This window comes from Ranitomeya imitator, chromosome 3 (genome assembly GCF_032444005.1).
Source record: "Ranitomeya imitator isolate aRanImi1 chromosome 3, aRanImi1.pri, whole genome shotgun sequence".
Classification (NCBI taxonomy): domain Eukaryota; kingdom Metazoa; phylum Chordata; class Amphibia; order Anura; family Dendrobatidae; genus Ranitomeya; species Ranitomeya imitator.
Window position 1 is genome coordinate 658949729 of NC_091284.1, and position 22134 is coordinate 658971862.

Sequence of the window (22134 nt, forward strand, 5' to 3'; positions counted from 1 at the left end):
CGCCGCAATTAATTCTGATCTTGAGAAAGAGGTGGTAGAGGCACAGGGGGACGCCCCAGCAGCCTGTCCATTAGGTAAACTTTTCGTTCCAGCTAATCTCCGTCTCAGGGTCATAAATTAACATCATGACTCAGTTTTGGCCGGACACCCTGGAAGTAAGGTTACCGCGGACCTACTCACTCTGCGTTTTTGGTGGTCTGGGGTAAGACATGATGTACAGGAATATGTCGCTGCCTGCAGTGTGTGCGCGTTCCAAGTCCTCTCGTTCTCGCCCGTCTGGGTCTCTCCAACCTTTGGAGATTCCCAATAGACCTTGGACTCATTTGTCAATAGACTTCATCACTGACTTACCGGTTTCGGAGGGTAATACAGTTATTTTAGTCGTAGTTGATAGATTTAGCAAGATGTCTCATTTCATTGCGCTCCCCACATTACCAAATGCTAAGACTCTGGCACAGGTCTTTATTAAGGAGGTTGTGAGACTGCATGGTATTCCTTCAGATATTGTCTCAGAACGGGGGGTGCAGTTTATTTCTAAGTTTTGGAGGGCTCTCTGCAGCTGGCTGGGGACTCATTTGTCGTTTTCTTCAGCTTTTCATCCTCAATCCAATGGTCAAACTGAACGCATAAATCAAAATCTTGAGACTTATCTCAGGTGTTTCATCTCAGAGAATCAGGAGGACTGGGTTAAATACTTACCGTTAGCAGAATTTGCTATAAACAATCGTACTCATGAGTCTACTGGTAAGTCCCCGTTTTCTGGGGGCATATGGTTTTCATCCTCAATCTAGTTCATTTAATAGGAGGGATTCCTCAGGTGTTCCTGAAGAGGAGAGGTTTTCTTCATCCATCACGTCTGTATGGCAAGGGGTTCTTGAAAAATTAAAGAGGATGGGTTGCAGGTATAAGAATGCGGCTGATCGGAGACGTGTGGAAGGTCCGGACCTGTGTGTGGGTGATTGGGTTTGGTTGTCCTCGAAAAATATTAAGCTGAGAGTTCCCTCGTGGAAATTGGGCCCTAGATTCATTGGCCCGTATAGGATTGTGCCCGTCGTGAATTCCGTTGCTTTTCGGCAGCCTTTGCCTCAGTCCTTTAAGATCCATAATGTTTTTCATCGCTCCTTACTCAAAAAGGTTGTGGCGTCATCCAATCTGTCCCCTTCACCTCCATCTCCGGTCCTTGTTGATGGAAATCTCGAGTTCCAGATTTCCAGAGTTATGGATCCTCGTTTAGTTCGTCGAGCCCTACAATATCTGGTACACTGGAGAGGGTACGGTCCTGAGGAAAGGACGTGGGTACCTGCTGCCGATGTCCATGCGGTTAGGTTGGTTAGGGCATTTCATACAGCTCATCCTGAGAAACCTGGTCCTGAGGTTCTGGAGGTCCCTCGTAGAAGGGGGGGGGGGAAGGGAGGTACTGTCACGGGGCTACCGCGACAGAGAGGTTCCAGAGAACCGCAGCGCTCTGGGCCTCGTTCACACACAGTGAGCAGTGCAGGAGTTAACCTTATTGCTGAGAGCTGGGTCTCTCTCAGCTGAACTGGATTTTGTAATCTGATCCTCTATATAGACCCAGTCCTGACTTCAGTTATTGTCAGTGATCAGTTCTACTGCCTGGCTTGGAGGTTGAAGGAGCGTGGTGTTGGAGGTTTATTTACAGAGATTGGTGTCTGCTGTTTTGGTTGCATGTTAAACCTGTTTTCCTTCCTAAGTTTATTCCTTCTCTTCCCTTCTCTGTGTTTCCTCTGTGGTTGTGTCAGCATTTGGTGAGTTTGAGACTTTTAGTTACCTTGTCTGTATACTGTGGTGCTGTGACCCACGTTACAGCCAGGGGGCGCTGTGTGTGCACTTCAAGATGCGCTTGGAGGCATAAATGTAATGAGACAAAGTCCGGCAGGAGTGTACACAAGTAATTGTGTAGTTCTAATGGGAGATTGGCAGGGCTAGTTATGAGAGATGGGAGGGTCAGACTAGCCACACACACCCACACTTCCACCCAGAGGAGTGGTTACAGGTATGTAATGTGACCAGGGTGTGGGTCACATGTTCCTGTGTGGTTCCTGTGTATGGATCCGTTTGGTCCATGTGCAAGGTCCTGGAGGGTCGGTGTTGGAGTCTCCTGGCATTGGAGAAGTCCTGCAAGCACTGAGACCGTGGACCTGATGAACGGTCAGTGTTGGATTGTCCTGGTATGGGCTGGAGTCCTGGAAGCACTGCTGAGGCTATGGACTGAATGCTCGAGGGTGTTGGATTGTCCTGGGATGGGCTGGAGTCCTGCAAGCACCTGGTAAGAGTGTGAGTCCTGGAATGGTCAGAGTGTTGGATTGTCCGCGGATGGACTGGAGTCCTGTAAGCACTTGGTTAGATCATGGAATGATGGCCTGTGTGTTGGAAGCGCCTGTGACTGGTCTTCCTGGAAGCGCATGGAAAGGCTGCATCTACAGAGCCTGGGACGGTTTCTGTGTTGGGGAAGCTACAGTTCCTACTGTGGGTCTGGACTATCCGAGGTGCCCTGGTCACAAGGACGGTGATCCCAGTGAGTCAGTTTCCCTGTAAACCAGCACTGGCAGGAGTCAGTGTGTGGAGCCGGAGCTCCTGTAAGGTAACTCCAGGTAACAAGGGGTTACGGGCAGACATAGATCTGCCATTGGAACAGAATGCTGGTGGTTAATATGTTCCGTTGATGCATGTAATGAACTGTAATGGAGAGAGATACCAGTGTGACCACTGAAGGCAATGTAAAACCGTATGTGATATGCTGATATGGCGGTATAATGAACTGTTTGAGATACGGTTTATGATGCTTTAATAAACCGGTACGGAATTAATTTGAGGAAAAATCATGCCTGTATGCGTTATTCCCGTGCAAAGCGAGTGTCCCCCAAGACCTGAAGTAAGGGAAACGCTACAATACCCTGTTATTTGTTGTATTATTACACTGGTGCAGTCCACCTCCTTTGGGGGGAGAGGGGGCCACTGATAGGGCCTGCACAGGAGACAGGAATACGCTGGCGGCTTGGGCCTCCTAACCATCATAGGTACCCCCGAGATAAGGGAAAGCCAGGGCCCCATTAAAGTGGTAGGGACAGATGCGGGTCCCAGTACACCATCCTGCCCCTTTATCGCGGCTTACGGTGTGACGGGGGGAGGGGTAGAGGATATAAGGTTGTATAAATAGGAGCCAGTGGGCCACAGGCAAGATTAATAGCTAATGTGACTGTGTCACTGCCTATGCATTCACCTAGGCAGTGACACAGACAGTCACATTAGCCACTGTGGGGTTCAACTATGCAGATGGACACTTTATCTGAAGTTGAATATTAGGCATTAATCTTGCCTGTTAGCCCACTGGCTCCTATCTACTATATAATTGTCTAAGGGTCACTTCCGTCTTTCTGTCTGTCCTTCTGTCTGTCACGGATATTCATTGGTCGCAGCCTCTGTCTGTCATGGAAATCCAAGTCGCTGATTGGTCGTGGCAAAAGAGCCACGACCAATCAGCGACGGGCACAGTCCGGAAGAAAATGGCCGCTCCTTACTCCCAGCAGTCAGTGCCCGGCGACCGCATACTCCCCTCCAGTCACCGCTCACACAGGGTTAATGCCGGCGGTAACGGACCGCGTTATGCCGCGGGTAACGCACTCCGTAACCGCTGCTATTAACCCTGTGTGTCCCCAACTTTTTACTATTGATGCTGCCTATGCGGCATCAATAGTAAAAAAATGTAATGTTAAAAATAATAAAAAAAAACGAAAAACCTGCTATTCTCACCCTCCGTCGTCGCGTCCTCTCCTCGGCAGTGCAAGCGGCAGGTTCCGGGGCCAAGGATGGTATGCGAGAAGGACCTTCCATGACGTCACGGTCATGTGACTGCGACGTTATCACAGGTCCTGCGCTCATCCAACCCTGGGACCGGAAGCTGCCGCATGCACCTCACACAAGCGCCAGGACTACAAGGGCTCCCTCGGAGAGTGAGTATATGTTTATTTTTTATTTTAACTCTTTTTCAACCTGTTACATACGTGTCTGGGCAATATACTACGTGGCTGGGCAATATACTACGTGGCTGGCCAATATACTACGTGACTGGGCAGTATACTACGTGGCTGTGCTGTATACTACGTGGCTCTGTGCTGTATACTAAGTCGCTGTGCAATATACTACGTCGCTGTGCAATATACTACGTGGCTGGGCAATATACTACGTGGCTCTGTGCTGTATACTACGTGACTTGGCAATATACTACGTGACTGGGCAATATACTACGTGACTGGGCAATATACTACGTGGCTCTGTGCTGTATACTACGTGGCTGTGCAATATACTACATGACTGGGCAATATACTACGTGACTGGGCAATATACTACGTGACTGTGCAATATACTACGTGGCTCTGTGCTGTATACTACGTGGCTGTGCAATATACTACATGACTGGGCAATATACTACATGATTGGGCAATATACTACATGACTGGGCAATATGTGTGTAGTATATGCCCAGCCACATAATATATTGCCCAGTCACGTAGTATATTGCTCGGTCACGCAGTATATTGCCAAGCCACGTAGTATATTGCCCAGCCACGTAGTATATTGCCCAGCCATGTAGTATATTGCCCAGTCAAGTAGTATATTGCCCAGCCACGTAGTATATTGCCCAGCCACGTAGTATATTGCAAAGCCACGTAGTATATTGCAAAGCCACGTAGTATTTTGCCCAGCCACGTAGTATATTTCCCAGTCACGTAGTATATTGCCCAGCCACCTAGTATAATGCCCAGTCACGTAGTATATTGCCCAGCCACGTAGTATATTGCCCAGCCATGTAGTATATTGACCAGCCACGTAGTATATTGCCCAACCACGTAGTATATTGCACAGCGACGGAGTATACAGCACAGAGCCACGTAGTATACAGACTTAAAATAAAAAATAAACATATACTCACCCTCCGAAAGGCCGTTGAAGTCCTGGCCCTGTGTGCGGTGCACGCGGCAGCTTCCGGTCCCAGGGTTGGTATGGGCGCAGACCGTGACGTCATTGAAGGTCCTTCTCGCAGGACCTGTGATGACGTCGCGGTCACATGACCGTGACGTCATGGCAGGTCCTTGTCGCATACCATCCTTGCCACCGGAACCTGCCGCTTGAATGGAGAGGTCACCGGAGCGTCGCGAGGAGTGGGAAAGGCGCCGAAAGGTGAGTATATGATGATTTTTTTTTTTTTATTATTATTTTTAACATTAGATCTTTTTACTATTGAGGCTGCATAGGCAGCATCAATAGTAAAAAAGTTGGTCACACAGGGTTAATAGCAGCGTTAATGGAGTGCGTTACACCGCGGCATAACGCGGTCCATTAGCGCTGCCATTGACCCTGTGTGAGCGCTGACTGGAGGGGAGTACGGAGCGGGTACTGACTGCGGGGAGGAAGGAGTGGCCAGGTTGCCGCCAAACTGCGCCCGTCGCTGATTGGTCGTGGCAATGGTCGTGGGCGTCTTGCCACGACCAATCAGCGACTTGGATTCCATGACAGAGGCTGCGACCAATGAATATCCGTGACAGAAGGACAGACAGATAGACAGAAAGACGGAAGTGACCCTTAGACAATTATATAGTAGATACAGGAGGAGATGACACATAGCTATATACTATATACAGGAGGAGATGACATACAGGTACATACTGTATACAGGGGAGATGATACACAGGTATATACTATATACAGGAGGAGATGACACACAGTTATATACTATATACAAGAGGAGATGACTTACAGGTATATACTATATACAGGAGGAGATGACATACAGCAGGTATATACTATTTACAGGGGAGATGACATACAGGTATATACTATATAAAAGAGGAGATGACACTTAAGTATATACAGGACCTTCTCAAAAAATTAGCATATAGTGTTAAATTTCATTATTTACCATAATGTAATGATTACAATTAAACTTTCATATATTATAGATTCATTATCCACCAACTGAAATTTGTCAGGTCTTTTATTGTTTTAATACTGATGATTTTGGCATACAACTCCTGATAACCCAAAAAACCTGTCTCAATAAATTAGCATATTTCACCCATCCAATCAAATAAAAGTGTTTTTTAATAACAAACAAAAAAACCAACAAATAATAATGTTCAGTTATGCACTCAATACTTGGTCGGGAATCCTTTGGCAGAAATGACTGCTTCAATGCGGCGTTGCATGGAGGCAATCAGCCTGTGACACTGCTGAGATGTTATGGAGGCCCAGGATGCTTCATTAGCGGCCTTAAGCTCATCCAGAGTGTTGGGTCTTGCGTCTCTCAACTTTCTCTTCACAATATCCCACAGATTCTCTATGGGGTTCAGGTCAGGAGAGTTGGCAGGCCAATTGAGCACAGTAATACCATGGTCAGTAAACCATTTACCAGTGGTTTTGGCACTGTGAGCAGGTGCCAGGTCGTGCTGAAAAATGAAATCTTCATCTCCATAAAGCATTTCAGCCGATGGAAGCATGAAGTGCTCCAAAATCTCCTGATAGCTAGCTGCATTGACCCTGCCCTTGATGAAACACAGTGGACCAACACCAGCAGCTGACATGGCACCCCACACCATCACTGACTGTGGGTACTTGACACTGGACTTCAGGCATTTTGGCATTTCCTTCTCCCCAGTCTTCCTCCAGACTCTGGCACCTTGATTTCCGAATGACATGCAAAATTTGCTTTCATCAGAAAAAAGTACTTGGGACCACTTAGCAACAGTCCAGTGCTGCTTCTCTGTAGCTCAAAAGTGGCTTTACCTGGGGAATGCGGCACCTGTAGCCCATTTCCTGCACACGCCTGTGCACGGTGGCTCTGGATGTTTCCACACCAGACTCAGTCCACTGCTTCCTCAGGTTCCCCAAGGTCTGGAATCGGTCCTTCTCCACAATCTTCCTCAGGGTCCGGTCTCCTCTTCTCGTTGTACAGCGTTTTCTGCCACATTGTTTCCTTCCAACAGACTTACCATTGAGGTGCCTTGATACAGCACTCTGGGAACAGCCTATTTGTTGAGAAATTTCTTTCTGGATCTTACCCTCTTGCTTGAGGGTGTCAATGATGGCCTTCTTGACATCTGTCAGGTCGCTAGTCTTACCCATGATGGGGGTTTTGAGTAATGAACCAGGCAGGGAGTTTATAAAAGCCTCAGGTATCTTTTGCATGTGTTTAGAGTTAATTAGTTGATTCAGAAGATTAGGGTAATAGGTCGTTTAGAGAACCTTTTCTTGATATGCTAATTTATTGAGACAGGTTTTTTGGGTTATCAGGAGTTGTATGCCAAAATCATCAGTATTTAGGGTACCGTCACACTATACGATTTACCTACGATCACGACCAGCGATATGACCTGGCCGTGATCGTAGGTAAATCGTAGTGTGGTCGCTGGGGAGCTGTCACACAGACAGCTCTCCAGCGACCAACGATGCCGAGGTCCCTGGGTAACCAGGGTAAACATCGGGTAACTAAGCGCAGGACCGCGCTTAGTTACCCGATGTTTACCCTGGTTACAAGCGTTAAACTAAAAAAAACAAACAGCACATACTTACATTCTGGTGTCCGTCAGGTCCCTTGCAGTCTGCTTCCCACACTCAGTGACTGCCGGCTGTAAAGTGAAAGTGAAAGCACAGCCGCTGTGCTCTGCTTTCACTTTACGGCCGGCAGTCACAGTGCGGGAAGCAGAGACGGCAAGGGACCTGACGGACACCAGAATGTAAGTATGTGCTGTTTGTTTTTTTTTAGTTTAACGCTTGTAACCAGGGTAAACATCGGGTAACTAAGCGCGGTCCTGCGCTTAGTTACCCGATGTTTACCCTGGTTACAAGAGAACGCATCGCATCGCTAGATCGCTAGATCGGTGTCACACACACCGATCTAGCGATGACAGCGGGAGATCCAGCGATGAAAGAAAGTTCCATACGATCTGCTACGACGTACGATTCTCAGCAGGATCCCTGATCGCTGCTGCGTGTCAGACACAGCGATATCGTAACGATATCGCTGGAACGTCACGAATCGTACCGTCGTAGCGATCGAAATGTTATAGTGTGACGGTACCCTAAAACAACAAAAGACCTGACAAATTTCAGTTGGTGGATAATGAATCTATAATATATGAAAGTTTAATTGTAATCATTACATTATGGTAAATAATGAAATTTAACACTATATGCTAATTTTTTGAGAAGGACCTGTACAGGAGGAGATGACATCAGCAGGTATATACTATATACAGGGGAGAAGACATACAGGGATCTACTATATAATTGTCTAAGGGTCACTTCCGTCTGTCTGTCTGTCACGGATATTCATTGGTCGCGGCCTCTGTCTGTCATGGAAATCCAAGTCGCTGATTGGTCGTGGCAAAAACGCCCATGACCATTGCCACGACCAATCAGCGACGGCCATAGTCTGGCAGCGAAATGGCCGCTGCTTTACTGCCCTGCAGTCAGCGCTGAGCGCTCACACAGGGTTAATGCCAGAGTTAACGGACCGCGGTGTAATGCACTCTGTTAACGCTGCTATTAACCCTGTGTGACCAACTTTTTACTATTGATGCTGCGCATGCAGCATCAATAGTAAAACGATCTAATGTTACAAATAATAATAATAATAATAATAAAGAAAAAAGGTTATTCTCACCCTCCGACGTCGCCTGCTGTCCTCGGCAGTGCAAGCGGCAGGTTCCGGTGCCAAGGATGCTATGTGAGAAAAACCTGCGACCAATGAATATCCGTGACAGACAGACAGACGGAAGTGACCCTTAGACAATTATATAGTAGATACAGAAGAGATGACATACAGGTATATACTATATACAGGAGGAGATGACACATCGGTATATACAGGAGGAGATCACATACAGCAGGTATATACTATTTACAGGGGAGATGACATACAGATATATACTATATACAGGGGAGATGACATACAGGTATATACTATATACAGGGGAGATGACATACAGGTATATCTAATATATAAAGGTGTGTGTGTGTGTGTGTGTGTGTGTGTGTATGTCCAGGATTGGCATCTGCACCGTCGCAGCTACAGCAACAAAATTTTGCACAGTCACACGTCTGGACCCCGAGAGCGTCATAGGCTATATTGTGAAGCAAAATTTTAACCCCGCGCATTCCAATTCACCAAACAATTTTGCCCCTATCTACATAATGGGGAAAAAGTGAAAGGAAAAATGTTGGAGGCAAATTGACAGCTGCCAGATGTGAACAAGGGGGACTTAAAGAGTGAGAGCGATGTCGCCAAAGAGTATATACCGTACAGTTGCTAAGGTGGGTCCCCGACATGGGATACTCACCACACACGGGGATATGAACACACACACAAAATGCGCCACACACTACCATGTGCTTGAATACATATCACCATCAGCACACATTTCACCACACATACACCAACCTCGCCACAAAGTCAAAACACAAAAGTCGCCGCTCAAAACTCGCCACTCGCAAAAATCGCCACATGTAAAACTAGGCTAATGCAAAACTCGCCACACGTGCAAAACTCACCTCATGGAAAACTCACCACACGCAAAACTTGCACACGTGGAAAAAGTTCCACATGCACAAAAGTTGCAACACATGCAAAAGTTGCCTCACACAAAACTTGCACATACTCAAAACGCACCACACATAAAACTCGCCACGCGCAAAACTCGCCATGCGCAAAACTTGCTGCACACAACTTGCTACACTAACCTGTCACATGCAACTCGACACACAAAAAGTTGTTACACGCATGTCGCCACACAAAACTCATCTCACAAAAGTCGCTACATGCAACTCAACACACACAACTTGACACATGAAACTTGCCCTAAAACACACACAAGTCTGGTATTATCCTTCAAAAATAAAAATCTGATTAATAAGCAGACAAACTACAAGAGCATCAAATGTACCATATAGGAAATACGGCAGCTGTCAGTCACATGACTTGACTATTATGTGTATGTGTGAGCTAATATATACTGCCAGGGGGAGGGCTTCCTGTTGGCTGGGGATTTATCAGGCTGCCAATTTAGCTTACAAATACTGAGGTAAAAATACTGACCAAATAACGTGTGAATGAGGTCTAATACAGGAGGAGATGACACACAGATATATATACTATATACAGGGGAGATGACACACACATATATACTATATACAGGGGACATGACATACAGGTATATACTATATACAGGGGAGATGACACACAGATATATATATACTATATACAGGGGAGATGACACACACATATATACTATATACAGGGGACATGACATACAGGTATATACTATATACAGGGGAGATGACACACAGGTATATACTATATACAGGAGGAGATGACACACAGGTATATACAGTTATATGAAAAAGTTTGGGCACCCCTATTAATCTTAAGCTTAATGTTTTATACAAATTGTTTTTTTTGCAACAGCTATTTCAGTTTCATATATCTAATAACTGTTGGACACAGTAATGTTTCTGCCTTGAAATGAGGTTTATTGTACTAACAGAGAATGTGCAATCTGCATTCAAACTAAATTTGACAGGTGCATAAGTATGGGCATCCTTATCATTTTCTTGTTTTAAATACTCCTACCTACTTTTTACTGACTTACTAAAGCACTTTTTTTGGTTTTCTAACCTCATTGAGCTTTGAACTTTATAGCCAGGCGTATGCAATCATGAGAAAAGCTACTTAAAGTGGCCACTTGCAAGTTGTTCTCCTGTTTGAATCTACTCTGAAGAGTGGCATCATGGGCTCCTCCAAACAACTGTCTAATTATCTGAAAACAAAGATTATTCAACATAGTTGTTCAGGGGAAGGATACAAAAAGCTGTCTCAGAGATTTAAAAGCTGTCTCAGAGATTTAACCTGTCAATTTCCACTGTGAGGAACATAGTAAGGAAATGGAAGAACACAGGTACAGTTCTTGTTAAGGTCAGAAGTGGCAGGCCAAGAAAAACATCAGAAAGGCAGAGCAGAAGAATGGTGAGATCAGTCAAGGACAATCCTCAGACCACCTCCAGAGAGCTGCCTATGCAGCATCAATAGTAAAAAACATCTAATGTTAAAGATAATAAAAAAAATAAAAAATCATTATATACTCACCTTTCGCGATGCTCCGGTGACCGCTCCATGCAAGCGGCAGGTTTCGGTGCCAATGATGGTATGGGAGAAGGACCTGCCATGACGTCACGGTCATGTGACCGCGACGTCATCACATGCGCCTGCGCGCCTGCGCGAGAAGGACCTGCCACGACATCACGGTCATGTGACTGCGACATCATCACAGGTCCTGCGCGCCTGCGCAAAAAGGACCTGCCATGTCGTCACGGTCATGTGACCAAACTACAAGGGGCCCTCAGAAGGTGAGTATATGTTTATTTTTTAACCTGTGACATACGTGGCTGGGCAATATACTACGAAGCTGGGCAATATACTACGTGACTGGCCAATATACTACGTGGCTGGGCAATATACTACGTGGCTGGGCAATATACTACGTGGCTCTGTGCTGTATACTACATCGCTGTGCAATATACTACGTGGCTCTGTGCTGTATACTACATGGCTCTGTGCTGTATACTACGTGACTGGGCAATATACTACGTGACTGGGCAATATACTACGTGCCTGGGCAATATACTACGCCACTGGTCAATATGCTACGTGGCTAGGCAATATACTACGTGGCTGGGCAATATACTACGTGACTGGGCAATATACTACGTGGCTCTGTGCTGTATACTACATCGCTGTGCAATATACTACGTGGCTCTGTGCTGTATACTACATGGCTCTGTGCTGTATACTACGTGGCTGGGCAATATACTACGTGACTGGGCACTATACTACGTGACTGGGCAATTTACTACGTGACTGGGAAATATACTACGTGACTGGGCAATATACTACGTGGGCTGTGCAACATACTACGTGGTTGGGCAATATACTACGTGGCTGGGTAATATAGTACGTGGCTGGGCAATATACTACGTGGGCTGTGCAATATACTACGGGCTGTGCAATATACTACGTGGGCTGTGCAATATACTACGTGGCTGGGCAATATACTACGTGACTGGGCAATATACTACGTGGGCTGTGAAATATACTACGTGGCTGGGCAATATACTACGTGGCTATAACGCTCGCGCCGAGACTGGTTGGCGCGGGCGCCTGGGGGTGTGGCCCCACTGGACCACAGACCGAACTTCCCTGGAAGGGGCGTAACTAAGTAGCTTCCTAGGTGTTCGCTGGCACCTCTGATGGTGAGGTCAGACTTGTGCAATAGGAAGCTACCAGGTACCACTCCAGGGTGGAGTCGGACTGTGGATGCTGATCCCACCGGGGACAAGACACGGGCAGGCAGGCACGGCTGTGACACTGGCTGACAGACGGGTATGGCAGAGGCCCTGACGGGCGGACTGGCTTGACGGAGATACAGGTGGGCACGGCTGGCACTGGCAGACAGGACTGATACTCTGGTAGAAACTGGTATTCAGATGGATGTATGGAAACAGGTAAGAACCTGTTCAGACTGTTGAACATAGAGAAACAGGTAGAGACCAGTACGGCAAGTAGCAGAATAAAGATAGAGCAAGAGTGGAAGCAAAGCAGAATCACAAGAGGCGGAGTAAGAGCAGGAGGTGGAGCTAAGAGTAGAGAAGGAGAAGGCAGAGCTAAGAACAGAAGGAGAAGGCAGAGCAAAGAGTAGAGAAGGAGAAGGCAGAGCAAAGAGTAGAGAAGGAGAAGGCAGAGCAAAGGACGGAGCCGCAGGAGGCGGAGCCAAGAGCGGAGACGCTGCAGGCGGAGCCAAGAGCAGAGACACTGGAGGCGGAGCCAAGAGCGGAGACGCTGCAGGCAGAGCCAAGAGCGGAGACGCTGGAGGCGGAGCCAAGAGCGGAGACGCTGGAGACGGAGCCAAGAGCGGAGATGCTGGAGGCGGAGCCAAGAGCGGAGACGCTGGAGGCGGAGCCAAGAGCCAGAACCGCAGGAGGTAGCGCTAAGAGGAAAAGAGTGCAGAACCACAGGTTGTAGCGAGGAAAGCCTAGAGGCACAGAACCACAGGTTGTGGCAGAACAGAGCAGAGAGATGCAGAGCCACAGAAAGTGGCAAGCAGAGCAGGAAGATAAGGCGGAGGTACACACAGCAGAGTGAGAAATGACAAATGAGGAACAGGAACGGACTTAGACCAGAGTTCAGACAGGAACGGACACGGATACACAAACAGAACACAGATGAAGGCCTGCAGTATTGCAGCCCTCTGAGACAGGAAACAGACATGACCTGGCAGCTCAGTAGCAAGTGCTGAGGGGAATAGTTTGCTCAGGTATCCTCCAATGGGTGAGGATGCCTTAAATATCAGAGACCTCAATGCTATTGGCCAGGAACACCCAAGGGAGGTGCACACAGTCTCAATATGAATCTGGAGTGGCTGGCGCCGCCCCCCTATGCACACAGCCAGGAAGTGTACACAGAGCAAGCCGCCATGAAGCACATGGCATGGAGCCGGCAGCAGACAGATCTCACAGCATGGCACTGGGTGAGTGAGTTGATGTAACAGGCAGGTGGGGAATGGAAGGCCATGCAGTGATGCCAGCAGGGTTGTTACAGTGGCTGGGCAATATACTACGTGGCTGGGCAATATACTATGTGGGCTGTGCAATATACTACGTGGACATGCATATTCTAGAATACCCGATGCGTTAGAGTTGGGCCACCATCTAGTATACTATATAAAAGAGATGACACATAGGTATATAGAGGAGGAGATGACATACAGCAGGTATATACTATATACAGGGGAGATGACACAGATATATACTATATACAGGAGATGACATACAGGTATATACTATATATAGGACGAGATGACATACTGGTATATAGTATATACAGAAGATATGACATACAGGTATATACTATATACAGGAGATGACACATAGGTATATACAATATACAGGAGGAGATGACATACAGCAGGTATATAATAATAATAATTTTATTTATATAGCGCCAACATATTCCGCAGCGCTTTACAGTTTAACAGTTTCAAACACAACAGTCATAAGTAACAACGTTAACAATACAATAATTAAAGCGAAATAAAACGACCCTGCTCGTAAGAGCCTACAATCTACAATGAGGTGGGGGAGATACAAAGTACAGGTTTGTATTTAAAATGGTGTATTTACAATGATGGTCCAGCCATCTTCAGGGGTGGGGGATAGATGGGGATAGTGAATGGGCTACACACACACACAAACATAAAATGACTTTGATTACTGAATGTGATAGGCCGCTCTGAACAAATGTGTTTTGAACGAGAGCCTAAAACTATGCAAATTGTGGATGGTCCTAATATCTAGGGGTAGAGCATTCCTGAGGATTGGCACAGTGCAGGAGAAGTCTTGGAGTCGGGAGGTACGGATTAGTGCAGAGGTTAGTCGAAAGTCATTTGCAGAGCGCAGCGGTCGGCTAGGCCGATAGACCGAAATGAGGGAGGAGATGTAAGGGGGTGCTGCACTGTGGAGAGCTTTGTGGGTGAGAACAAGTACTTTGAATTGTATCCTGTAATGAATGGGCAGCCAGTGTAACGACTGGCGAAGAGCGGATGCATCTGAGTAATGACTAGCCAAATGGACGACCCTGGCTGCTGCATTAAGGATAGACTGGAGAGGGGATAGTCGAGTAACGGGGAGGCCAATTAGTAGAGCATTACAGTAGTCCAGGCGGGAGTGGATCAAGGCGACAGTGAGGGTTTTTGTTGTTTCCATGGTGAGAAAAGGGCGGATTCTAGAGATGTTCTTTAGGTGTAAGCGGCACGAGCGGGCAAGAGATTGTATGTGGGAGGTGAAGGAGAGATCAGAGTCAAACATAACACCCAGACAGCGTGCCTGCTGCCGGGGAGTTATTATGGTGCCACCCACGGAGAGGGAAATGTCAGATTTAGGGAGGTTAGTAGATGGCGGGAGCAGAAGAAGTTCAGTTTTGGAGAGGTTGAGTTTCAGATAGAGAGTGGACATGATGTTGGAGACTGCGGACAGACAGTCAGTGGCGTTCTGTAGTACAGCGGGGGTAAGGTCAGGGGAGGATGTGTATAGTTGTGTGTCATCGGAATAAAGATGGTACTGAAAGCCAAATCTGCTGATGGTCTGTCCAATTGGGGCCGTGTAGAGAGAGAAGAGAAGGCGGCCAAGGACTGAGCCCTGAGGTACCCCGACAGTGAGAGGAAGAGGAGATGAAGTGGAGCCAGAGAACAGAACACTGAAGGAGCGGTCAGAAAGATAGGAGGAGAACCAGGAGAGAGCAGTGTCCTTAATGCCAAGTGACTGGAATCTAAAGAGTAGGAGAGGGTGGTCAACAGCGTCAAAAGCTGCAGAAAGGTCGAGAAGAATGAGCAGAGAGTGGTCACCGTTACTTTTTGCTGTCAGAAGGTCATCGGTCACTTTGATGAGTGCAGTTTCTGTCGAATGTAGGGGGCGGAAACCGGACTGTGAAGGGTCTAGGAGGGAGTGAGTGGAGAGGTAACGGGTAAGGCGGGTGTATATTAGTCGCTCCAAGAGTTTTGAGATAAAGGGGAGATTGGAGACTGGTCTGTAGTTGTTTGTGCAGGATGGGTCGAGGGTGGGTTTCTTTAGTAATGGAGTAATGATAGAATGTTTGAAGGAGGGGAAAATGCCAGAGGAGAGGGAGAGATTAAAAGATTGTAGTTAGGTGAGTTGTGCAGACTGGAGAGAGAGACTGGAGGACATGTGAGGGAATGGGGTCGGTGGTGCATGTAGTCGGATGAGAAGAGGAGAGGAGCCTGGAGACTTCTTCTTCTGTGATGGGATCGAATGTGGAGAGTGAGCCAGGGGAAATGCAGGGAGGGATGGGAGTCACTGAACTTGCTGATTGGGAGCGGATTTCCTGACGGATATTGTCTATTTTCTCTATAAAGTGGGAGGCAAGGTCATCAGCACAAATGTCTGTGATAGGGGCTTGTGCTTTTGGCCTGAGGAGGGAGTGAAAGGTGTCAAAAGGTTTCTTGGGGTTATTGGATAGTGAGGAGATCAGGGTGGTGAAGTAGGTCTGTTTGGCGAGGTGAAGGGCAGAATTATAGGTCCTTAACATAAATTTGAAGTGTATGAAGTCTTCTGGTGTGCGAGTTTTCCTCCATAAGCGTTCAGCACACCTAGAGCATCGCTGGAGAAATCGGGTTTGTGATGTGAGCCAGGACTGTTTCACTCTGTGTTTGGAGGTTCTTTGGGTGAGGGGAGCTACTTGGTCAAGGGTGCTTCTAAGAGTGTCATTGAAGTGATGTACAGCCAGATCAGGACAGGAAAAAGAAGAGATTGGGGACAATGATGAGTGTAGGGAGTCTGAAAGTGTATGAGGATTAATAGCATGTAGATTTCTGACTGAATGGTAGGTAGGAGGGTGCTGGGGTGAGCGAGGATATGTGAGTGTGAAGGAGAGAATGTTGTGGTCAGAGAGGGGAAGCGGTGAGTTATCTAGGTAGGGGATTGAGCAGAGCCGGGCGAAAACCAGGTCCAGGGTGTTACCGTATTTGTGTTTCAGAAGTTGAGAGCTGTGAGAGGCCTAGAGAAGTGGTTAGTGATGGAAGCTGGGATGCAGATGTGGAAGTGGGGCTGTTTATGGGGATGTTGAAGTCTCCCAGGATAAGGGTTGGCAGTTCTGAGGACATGAAGTGCAGCAGCCAGGCAGAGAAATGGTCCAGGAAGTGGGTGGGTGGGTGAGCCTGGGGCCCGGTATATGACCGCTACTCTGAGGGAGAGGGGACGGAAGAGCCTGATGGTGTGAACTTCAAAAGAAGGGAATGAGAGTGATGGAACTGGGGGGATGACCTGGAAAGTGCATTGTGGGGACAGGAGTATGCCGACTCCACCACCAGGTCTGTTTGTGGGTCTCGGGGAATGGGAGAATTGTAAGCCACAATGGGAAATGGCAGCAGGGGAGACGTGTCAGAATCATGGATCCAGGTTTCAGTGAGGGCCAATAGATTTAGAGAGTTGTTCAGGAAGTAATTGTGAAGGAAAGGAAGCTTGTTACATACAGACCGTGGATTCCAAAGAGCACAGTTAAAAGAAGGACATGAAGAGTGCAAATAATATTAGTAAGATTATTAAGATTTCGATGTGAGGTAGGGTAGGGGTTGAGCTTGGGGGATGGGGGACCGGGGTTGGGGGAAATGTCCCCTGATATCAGGAGCAGGAAGATAAAGAGCAAGTAGTTTTTGGAATTGTATGGTTTTTTTGTGCAGTGTGTTTGGGTAAGATGGAGTGAGGTTTTTCAAGAATGTCAGAAGTGCATGGGAGCTGTACATGGGAGAGCGAAGGAGTGAGGAGCTGATGTATATGAGTCGTGATGGAGGGGGTATTGGTCGGTGTAAGTGGATTGCAAGGGAGCATAGGAGGATAGGAATAAAGCACATGGATAGAAGGGAGAGCAGAGTGTGGGTTACCTGATATACTATTTACAGGAGAGATGACATACAGGTATATACTATATACAGGGGATGACATACAGGTGTATACTATATATAAGGGAGATGACAAATATGTATATACTGAGGGGAAAATGAGGGGTGTGAGGTGAAAATGAAAAGGTGTGAGTGCAAAATGAGAGGAGTGAGGGAAAATAGTGGAGTGATCGGAAAATGACAGATGTGAGGTCGAAATGACAAGTGTTAGGGGGGAATGAGAGGAGTGAGGGGGAATATTTTCCCCCTCACTCCTCTCATTCCCCCCTAACACTTGTTTTGAGGAGTGAGGGGGAAAATAAGAGGTGTAAGGGAGAAAATGAGAGATGTGAGGGGGAAAATGAGAGGCGTGATGGGAAAATTAGAGAAGTGAGGTGCTATAACTAACCATAGATATTTACTGTGCCCAGGCAACGTCGGGCTCTTCAGCTAGTGTGACTATAAAGAAGATGCGGTTTTACCACATCTCATGACAGTGATTGGGTCATTTACACTGCGGAGACGGAGCGTCTCCACTACATAAATAGACATGCTGCGGTCTGGAAAGACGCTCCACATGTCCGGATACGCAGGGAGCCGCGGGTGTCTCTGAATGCATAGTGGAGATGGGATTTCTAGAAATCCCATCCACCAGGCTGTAACATCTGGCCACTGCGGCTCTGACCCTGTGGATGTACGCAGCCTCAGACCCGGAGCGTTTACTGACCGTGTGCACATAACCTTATAGTTCTCCAAGTTCCACTCCTGGCTTTGGTGTACTGACGGGTGACTGAGGCCTTGGCTACCTTGCTGTGTACACACCGCCCCACATGTAGCCACTAGGCAGGGTGTTGATTGGCCTCTATTTCCCGGAGAAGCTGTGACACCAGCCGGCCAGGATCTAACATGTCAGCCCCTACAGCAGCTGTTGCCGGCCGCCTGTGGCCCTCCTGTGGCTGCACAGCTCCTCGAGCAGTGCGCCTGCGCCCTGGGACACAGAGCTGAGCGCACATGGCGCCGGCAGCCGCTCCCCAGTCCCCAGGATGATATCGCGCACTGCTGCCCTAGAGAAATACCCCAGAGAGCTAAGTCTCCGCCCATAAATAAATCGGGCCACGCCCCTCAGAGGTCACTCCCGCTTCACGTGCACCTCACGGTAATTCCGCCCACTCCCATCCAATGAAAAGCCTTCTTTCCGGTAAATGGGCGGGCGAGATAGAGCGAAGACGTATCCCTGGCTTACAGCCAGGTGGGTGTGGCCCAGTCAGTGCTGGGCGGCACCGCTAACAATGTGGGCGGGGACACGTCTTTTCAGCCTTTCACTACATAGGAAGCGCCTTCATTATTTCATTTCTGAGTGTGCAGCGCCGCGGCCGGGCCTGAGCCGAGGACACTGACACGGGCGGTACGTACCTGCGGAGATGGCTGGGTCACGTGATGCAGGGCTGTCAGCCGGAGTGCAGGGGGATAGTCATGCTCTGAGGCCCGGGATCCGGCGCTCGCGTGTCACGTGGTGGGGGCTCGTGCAGGGTCGCTGGTGGCCGGTGACCTCCATGGTGGGGACTGCGGGCTGTCCGCCTCCTCACTCACCTGTCGGAAGTTGCGGAGTGAGTGGCCCGGACCTGGCAGCGAGCAGTGACCGCTCAGTGGCGTCTATGGCTGCATCATGCCCCTGGTGAGGTGACGGGACGTAAGGATTCTGGGAAGAGTCCAGGAGATCGGGAGGCAAGCTGTCAGCATCCCCATCAGATGCTATGGGGCAGAGACCCTGATTCCTGCCACGTGCCAATTACTGGGTTCCCGTTTTGATGCAAAGTTTTATCTGCTGCAGATTTACCAGCTCTCTGAATGCTGAGCTCTCTGTCCTACACCACTGTCTGGCAGCTTTCTGCCTATGCACAGTGTACACAGAAGCTGCCAATCAGTTGTGGGGTTATACAGAGCTCATGGAGGACTACATGGCAGCAGGTGTATCAGTCCTCTAGTGCTATTCTTCTGCTGATAAAGCTGTGATGTTATGGAAACTACAGCAAGCAGCCCAGTAAGTGACACATTGCTGGAATCAGGGTCTCTGTCCTTCCTCTGAAAAGCGGTATCAGCACCTTGGTAATGGCGTGGCTGTAGTGTAATCACACACTGTCCGTTCTCCTTTCCGCAGGCTGCCCCTGCTCGCTTGGCAGTGCAGAAGCTGCTTAGTTACCAGGATTTGCTGTGTTTTTATTGCTTGTTGTCTCTTGTGCATGCGGATAAAGTTTAGTGTCTCCCCACCAAAAAGAGGTCATGCTGCATCTTCTTCTTTATGGTTTTTGCACTGAATACTCAGCGATGCCTGTATTTTTTTGCTGCGTTTTTGCACTTACTCATCGCTTTCTATGTTTGAAAACCGCTGAAAGAAGTGACACATTGCAGATTGCAGAAAGGCAGCAGTTTTCCGAATCTGTCAGAAAATAAACCCGTGGGTGCAGGGGATTCCTGACAACCCGGCTATTGCTGCTGCTGTAAAACACAGCTTAAAACTGCATTAAAAAACCGCACGAACGCCACATGTGACCTTGGCCTGACATAGGGGCAGGAGACTATGGTGGGATCCACCGCCCTTATCTACAGATGGCGGCTGTGCGGACCCCGGGATCTCCCCTGTGATTTGTTGACACAGGCAGATACGCCGGCTCATTAGTGTCCCGCTAATAGGTCATGTGTCGCCCTGCTCCCCGCTCCGGGATCTCTGCCCATCTGTCCATGTTGGCAGTGCATGCGGAGACTGAGTGTGTAAATCTCCGGAGATGCAGGTGAGAGCACGGCGTCTGCCCTGTGGTAGAACCGTCACTGATCGGGAACTCGCTGCCCTTTCTACTGACCGGGCACGGAATCCTACGGAGAGACCTGTCAATCAAGCTGACCTGGGCGGAGGAGATCCCAGGCTGGATTTCCCAGCTGACGCTTCTCCATGTGCCCGGCCTACAGTAAAGCCAAGGTTACTCTGAAATGCCGCCATATTGTAACGTCAAACAGCGCCACTTGTCATTGCTTTTCATGCTGCTCGTGGTTTGCATCAGATCTCCTGACTGGTGGTCTCCCTATGCGGTGGTCCCCAGTCACCCTTCATTAGTTTGCCTTCAGGATGTCACTCCCCTACGTTGCGCCCCTCTTGTCCATGGGATGTCCGTTTTGCATCTCGGCTCCATTTACATGAAGGCTGCGCACCGTCTGAGGCCGACTAGAACCTTGATGCTGACATGTCACTGCTGGACTTACTTTTTTTTTTAGTCTCCAGGCAAATAGGAAAAACAATCTGCCGCTTACAGAATATTCACCTGCTGCATGAAAAAGCGGAGCATTATTACCCCTTCTCTCAATGGTAGCGGACGTCTGTGAGGTTTGCTCAGGCCAGTCACCCCGTACGCCCTCGTCGAGACTCCAGATCCTGCCATGTCCTCCACGATGTAACCGTTCTGGAATCACTACAGAACATGATGGAGATGTCAGGGGGCTTTCACATTTATTTTGACACCTTGTTGTTGGTCCTGACAGGGTTTGTGTCTGAACATCCCCCATCAAAACTGGATTTGGGCCATAGACTATGGTGGTCCCTACAGAGTGAACGTGCCCTCTGCCGTGCATAGTCTCCGGCGTATACACCTACTAGAGGCGGACACTCGCGTAGTAGACTGCATCTGGGTGACGGTCTCCGGTGGGCATACATGGCAGAGCGCACGGCACTCTGTAGGCGCCATTAGTCTGTGGCCCCATCGGTGCATACCCCTGAATCTCATTTCATGGGGGGGATCGGAAGCAGCTCTGATGGGACCAACAGGTGGCAGACGCATTGTGAAAGCCCCTTACGATCTATCTTGTTCCCCAGTTATCAAAAATGCTTTGGAATAAGTTGCCCACTGGACGTTACCAGCGGGGGGTTTCGTATTCTCCTGATACCACTTTTTGACGAGGGGAATGGTAACACCAAGTTTTGAATTCATGAGGTACAATGCAGAGTAACGAGAAGATGCTGCCGAATTGCCATTTTCTGGGGGATACTCACGGATCCTGGTTATTGGGGGAAGTTTCCATATCCCTGTAGAATGTAGCTGCTGTTTCGCCACCGCTGTGTGTTCTGTTTCGCCACCGCTGTGTGTTCTGTTTCGCCACCGCTGCGTGTTCTGTTTCACCACCGCTGCGTGTTCTGTTTCGCCACCGCTGCGTGTTCTGTTTCGCCACCGCTGTGCACAGGATTTCCAGACTCGGAGACTTTATAAGGAAAGTTGCTAGCTTTTTCTTGCTATACCTGACCTTGTCTGACAAGTAGGATTGCTTCTTCACCTGACCCCCAGTTATATGCAGTGTGACTTCGCTGCCAGCGAGTTCTCGCCTCCCCGGACGTTTAGGGTTCTTTCATCTCCGGTAATAATTCCCCAACCAGGCTGACTGCAGTGAGTGGCTCCTGGAGGACAGATGAGGCCATACGATCCGGGGCTGGCTCCTCGGTGACCTTGCTGAAGGACGGTGACGTTCCACCATACGGCTATTTATCAGCTGATGCAGAACATTTCCTTTGGATCTTGGAATAGGTTCAGTCCCTCTCCGCTCTTAATACTGTTGAGCTTTTTAGGTCGAATGTAAC

At 48.4% G+C, this 22134-nt stretch overlaps 1 protein-coding gene across 2 annotated transcripts in view; it reads left to right on the forward strand.

The window, feature by feature from the left end:
- The first annotated feature begins 18807 nt into the window (after positions 1-18807).
- Positions 18808-22134, forward strand: part of SLC25A30 (solute carrier family 25 member 30) — a 33170-nt gene continuing 29843 nt past the window's right edge. The window contains exon 1 of one of the 2 annotated variants that reach the window (XM_069758264.1): positions 18808-18921. The gene's annotated coding sequence lies outside the window, so the exon portion shown is untranslated. The remainder of the gene's footprint in view (positions 18922-22134) is intronic. The other variant, XM_069758265.1, reaches the window with a different exon arrangement.